The following is a 6,000-nucleotide window of genomic DNA, read 5'->3' as shown; positions in this document are numbered from 1 at the left end:
CAGAATATAAAATATTACCCAGAGCACTCTGCTTTAATACATGTAGCCTTAATGTAACTAGAAAGACCATTAATACAGTATAATATATAATTTAAAATAAAATGAAGAAATACCTCCTCATTCCTTCCCATACTCACTAACATTTCCTTTAGTTTCAGATAACGTAAGCTAGCCAAACTGAGCCAAAGCTTCTGGCCTGGTTGCAAAGTAGTTGTAGAGTTTTTGACTGCATCATGGGCTATATATTAAATCTTCTAGCCTAAAAATGTTAGACGAGCTTTCTTCCAACTTACCCCTCTCCATCATGACGTGTGTTCATAGTCATCATATAGAGACTAGATGCCCTATTGGCCGCTGTGGCGCAAGAAATGCGGCCGCCATCTTAAACTGGTCATACTCCTATTTGCGTTGCATAGCAGCAGTAGACGCCAGAGCACTGTGCAGCATATTCCTGCTCAAATCGGCGGACCATCACTCGGGGATTACTTTTCACAAGTAAGATTTAACATTTAACATTACCGTACTATTGTTTGTATTTTGTGAGTAAAATATTCAATGTGTCCTGTATCGTAGCTACGTGTATGACCTTTGCAGCAAAAAAACCTGCGTGAAAATCAGTTCGGTATTCAGTGAGATATGATTAATTAAATGAGCTGGCAGCTCATTGCACCTGCCAAACAGATTACACTGAGCGGAGCGGGTGACCGGTTTAAGATGGCAGCCCCACGGCTCGTCCGCACCAATAGGCAGTAACGGTCGATGGGGCGTCTATCTATATGATGTCTATGCGTGTGTTCGCGGGATGTTGTTGGTTACCTAGTAACAAATGTACGGTGGACGAGAATGTTCTGTCAACTTCCGTGTGTTCGCATCTATGTTGCCTAGTAACGAACGCAATCTGGCCCAGATATGCAGGCGGCAGGAAAGGGGTGGGCGATACTACAAAATTCGGTATCGATCCAATACCAAGTCAATACAGGGCCAGTATCGATACCGATACCAATACTTTTTCATTTTAAAAGCATGCATTTGCATGCACTTTCCTGTGCTAGAGCATTGTATCTTGATATATGAGGTGAATGCATCATTTAACATGCTAAATCTGAATACGTTTTCATGACCGCTAAATATTTTGTGATTTGTGCTCTCAACTCGCCTGCAATTAGTCAGTGACTTTTACCAAACCACCCTAATTATAGTAAATGCACTAGCCTACTGTTCAAAAGTTTGGGGTCTGTAAGATTTTTAATTCTCTTCTGCATTTATTTGATCAAAAATCAATGGTCAGCGCGCACAGCTGTCACAGCCAATGGGAGCATGATATTAGGTTGTCTTAGCCAATTGCTAGAGAGGAGGGCGGGTCTTGTTCAGGAAGTGAACCAGTTCGCAATTAGCTTGTACACACGCTATGGAGAATGGAGTTTATCAAACCAGGAGAAAATGCATCTGCTTTGGAGAAGAAAGTAAAAAACAAGTGGCGCTGGGCATGGCTTGAAGAAAGAGGACAAAACGGGATGGCTTTAGGCACTTGGTGCAGTAAACTTCCGGAGCCTGGAGCTTGTTTTTGCATAGTTTGCCACAAAAAGCTTCACTATGCCACTAGCGGTAAAAAAAAAAACCCACACTTGTCCGTCATGATTTAGAATCGAATTAAAGAATAGTGAGAGAATGAGATGCGTGAGATCCTGTCAGCAGCGGCAGATCCAAGCGGCAACCTCCCTGTCTCCCTCTTGAAACCAACACGGAAGTGAATTAAACTGCAATTCATCGACTGGCCGCTTGAGGCTGACTGCAAAAGTGAGCCAAATCTGTATCTCTCCCATGTTAAAATGCCCAACTTTACAGCCGAAAAAATTATGTTTACAGCCTGGTGCCTTAAGTTGTTTTGGTCTATACAGCTAATTTTGCCCTTCATGACAACTGTGAGGGGGGTGAATTTTTTTATAACTCATCCGTTTAAATTATATTAAGCATTAAATTCCTGCATAATCAAGGGCGTGGCCACTTGAGTGACAGGTGGATTCCCGCTGCTGTTATTACTAGCCGTTTGTCTGCTCTCTGTTAGCCATCATGTCACCTCAGCTGATTCCAGCTGCTGAACTTGTCATCTCTGCCGTGTTTGTACTTTTTTCGGGATTATTTCATACAGTTTATTACACGCCGCCCTTATACCTTTGCCCACGCCGTTGGATTCCGTCGTTGTCGAGTATCGAGAGAACAACCAGCGCTGTTCTTCAGTTGTTTTCCTCTGTGAACATGCACTCATGGATGTCTGACAATATCGTTGCTTTTTGGAGTTCAGATTTAAAAACGTCTAAGGTATAGAGGCCACACTCGTTCTGCTGTAACTTACCGTTGATCTTACGGAGCAGATAGACTATGTTATAATATGCTTTTAGTGTTCAATAAAAAGTACCGTCAGATTAAATCCTGCAGGTGTCAGTGCTTTCTTTTCGTCCCTTAAATGAGCGCGGATTTCTAGTGCATTAACTTACTTGAACTTATTAGGTAATATCTATCAGAATTTAAAATGGACTGAATAAAGCTCTCTACGAACTTGACGTGCATTGACGCGATGACTGACATGTATGCGCATGAATCACTGTCACACACACACTCAGAGCAAATATTGTAAGTTACTGCATGAGAATAATAATGCATCACAATACACGTTAGTCTCATGATTAGTTATGTCTTTTAACTATTATAGTATTTCCAAGGGCAAAAACATAAACTTTAACTATTGGCTTTAGGTCTACTTCAAGTCAGCTGTCACTTTAGCGCGAGGCCAGTAGCACATTAGCTTAGCCTGAGCAAACTCGATCACGTCGAGCAAGGCGGGCGTAGTTTCAGCATCCAGGCACCTCAACTCCACCCACGTCCCGCCTTTTTGCCCATTTTCGTTTATCCGGGAGTGACGCACTGTGACGCGCTTCCAAGATGGCGACGAGTGACTCCGCCCACTTTAGGCTTCAAAAACGCTCTTCAGAAGCGTGATTTTTTTCCCCAAACCACTTCAGCGGAAATCCCGCCCTGCAGCCGATTTCATTGGTTTAGGTTACAGTGACGGGTAGGTTTAGGGATCAGTGTTTGGTGTAGGCAATCAGTACAGTGATTGACATGACCAATGCAAACTTTAGAATCGGCTGCAGGGCGGGATTTCCGCTGAAGTGGTTTGGGAAAAAAAATCACGCTCTTCAGAAACCTACGGGTGACGTCATGGATACTACGTCCATATTTTTTTACAGTCTATGGGCAGATCTTAAAGCGACAGCAGCCACCAATTCTCTATGTCAGTAAAGTTAACCTAAGAACAAAGGGGAACAGAGAAAACTACTAACTACTCTTTGACTAAAGAACGCTATAGCTTTAATAAGGATACATCTAAATTCAGTCAACATCAAATGGCAAACGTAATGCAAGCGGAACGAAACTGCTAGTTATTATGTTGTTGACGGACCGTTTATCAGTTTGGACCAAACCAGCGCGAGCCGATCTTGATCAAGTGACACTGGCCGTTTCTCAATATGCGTTCTTGTCTGTACTTGTGTGCTTGTGGACTTGTGAAACGTCATCAGTCGCTGCCCAAGTACTGTCTCAATACACAAGTTTGCATTTTGGCAAGAACGGTTAAAAATCCCGGAAGTGTTCTTGACACGCCCATTTTACCGAGGATGCATCGGTTGGTAACTAGTGTGAACTTGACGGCAGAAATATCCCAGAATTCATTTCGGCATTCAAGGAAGGAGCGGGGAGCAGAAAGGCAGAACAACGAAGTCGTTTTTCTACAATTTCGTATGCTATTTCATCACTAAATTAACTTCTGAGAGCATTTGATGCGAGAAATCTACTGTGTAGATTTCAAATATTGCCATTTTTACGAAAAGTTATGGCGAATCGAAAATATGCTCAAACCTTTTCGGTAGTGAAGAATCTCCATACGCGCACGCGGGTGTAGCTAGCGAGCCAACGGGCCAGTCATGCTAAAAACCTGGCTGTTATCATCAATAATTCTTGTTATGTTTGGGTACTGAAGACGACGCTGTGCGGTGGTATTGCGCAATACCAGCAAGAACACATCGCCTCAAACTGTCAACAGCGTTCTGTGTGCTCGTCACCTCGTAAGTTCATTCTTCCAAGAACAACTAGCAAGAGCGTTCTCCCCAAGAACACAAGTCCGTTCTTTGCATTCTTGGTTTTGAGAAACGGCCACTGTTACTACATAGCGCTAATAAGAGATCAAGTAAAGGAAGAATTTGAATTTGCCACAGAAGTAATAACATTGCTGCAAGATCTAGTGAGAAATATTCACATTTATCCGTTATTAACGGATCAAACAGCACTGACGTGGAAACCAGGAAGAAACATTGTGCCATGAATTAACTATCCAGTGTCCACAGATCAGCAACATTCACCATGGATTTACTGTAGTAACACTAACTGCAACCATGGAAGTTTGGCAGGAATAGTAGGCTATAATGCCTTCAAGTAACATTACGTTGGTTTTATTTTGACATTGTGAATACAATTGCTGCCCTCAAACTAATTTCTGTTTTTATTTTTAAATTTCCTTTTTTACTCTGAGGAGTTTGCAGATCTGTATAATACAATATGCACACTAAAAACTCATGGGTCAAAAATAACCCATAATGGGTTAATTTTGACCCAAATCCTGGGTTAAAAAGGGACCAACTAATTTCTGGGTTATTTCAACCCAGAAAATTGGGTTCTTCTTTTTGACCCACATTCTGGGTTAAATACCTGACCCAAATGTTGGGTTTAAAAAACCCAACATAGTAGTAAACTATAACCCAACTTCTGGGTCAAAAGAACAACCCCAATATCTGGGTTGAAATAAACTAGTTACTATGACAGTACTCTTTATTTCAGAAAATAAAACTTTGTTTTACATTATATCTGTCACGGTGTGGTGCAGGCAGAAGAAGAAGAGGAGGAGTCCAAAGTTCCAATTCAAATGTTTTACTAAAAGTACCTCCAAAAAGTACAGACAGGCAGGATGTACACACACTAAACAAGACTACAAAGTAGAACAGCTGATGATGATGGTAATTAACTAAACAGAACACAAACATTGGTCATGTAATTTACTGCAGCTTAACACAATTAAACAGTTCTGCAATTAAGCAAGGCAGTATTAAGAAATTTGACTGGATTTGATTCAGATCCCTCAATATGATACACAACTTGCTGCAGAAACTCCCATGCGGGAGCACACTGCTTGGGGTAGTTGATATCAAGAACATAATATGCCTTGAAGCACACGTCAACTGCTCCAAGCAGTGTGCTCTGAGGGAGTGCCTGACCAGCTAATATAACAAATGCCTGAGAGGCACATTGCTGGGGATCTCCCAGCGCCAGGACAGTGGGGAATGGCTTTGATTGCTGGAGGAATTCCACCATATTTGTTCCAACCTAAAACAGACAGACAGAAAGATAGGTAAAAGAAAGTGAATATTGTGTAGAAGGTGAATTGTAAGCAAGATAATAGACTAGCAGTCTGTGTTATATTACAAGGAAGCCAAATGAGCTGTGGTTCTTAATTGGTGTGTTCTTTATGTGTGGGTCATGAATGTGTACAAGAAAATGTGGGTTGAGAACCACTGAATAATAAAACTTAACATCTTTAACTTCATTTTCTAGTCAGATTGCTACCTTGGATGGCATTGCCCAAAACTTAAATACAACTGAGGAACCTTGGATTTTTTTTTATTTTTTAAATCAGGTTTCACCCTTTAGCTTTCACATGAAACATGTCATTTGGATTGCCTTCTTTCAACTGTAAAGTATGGTTAGAATTAAGAATATTCTCTCTCAGAGTGGTGCTGAGAAACTGGTCCATTGTACTTACAGGCATTTGGTGTATGAACGCTGTCCGGGACTCTTCAGTGGAGTGCCGGATAGTCTTCTTCCCAACCCTGTAGAGGGCCTGTGGCACCATGGTGGGTAGCAGTGTTAGAGCTAGTTCCCCTTTGGCATCTG

The sequence above is a fragment of the Siphateles boraxobius genome, unplaced genomic scaffold (genome assembly GCF_051911475.1).
Source record: "Siphateles boraxobius isolate OS27281-9 unplaced genomic scaffold, OSU_SipBor_1 25, whole genome shotgun sequence".
In the NCBI taxonomy this organism is placed as follows: Eukaryota; Metazoa; Chordata; class Actinopteri; order Cypriniformes; family Leuciscidae; genus Siphateles; species Siphateles boraxobius.
This window is presented reverse-complemented; position numbering follows the sequence as displayed.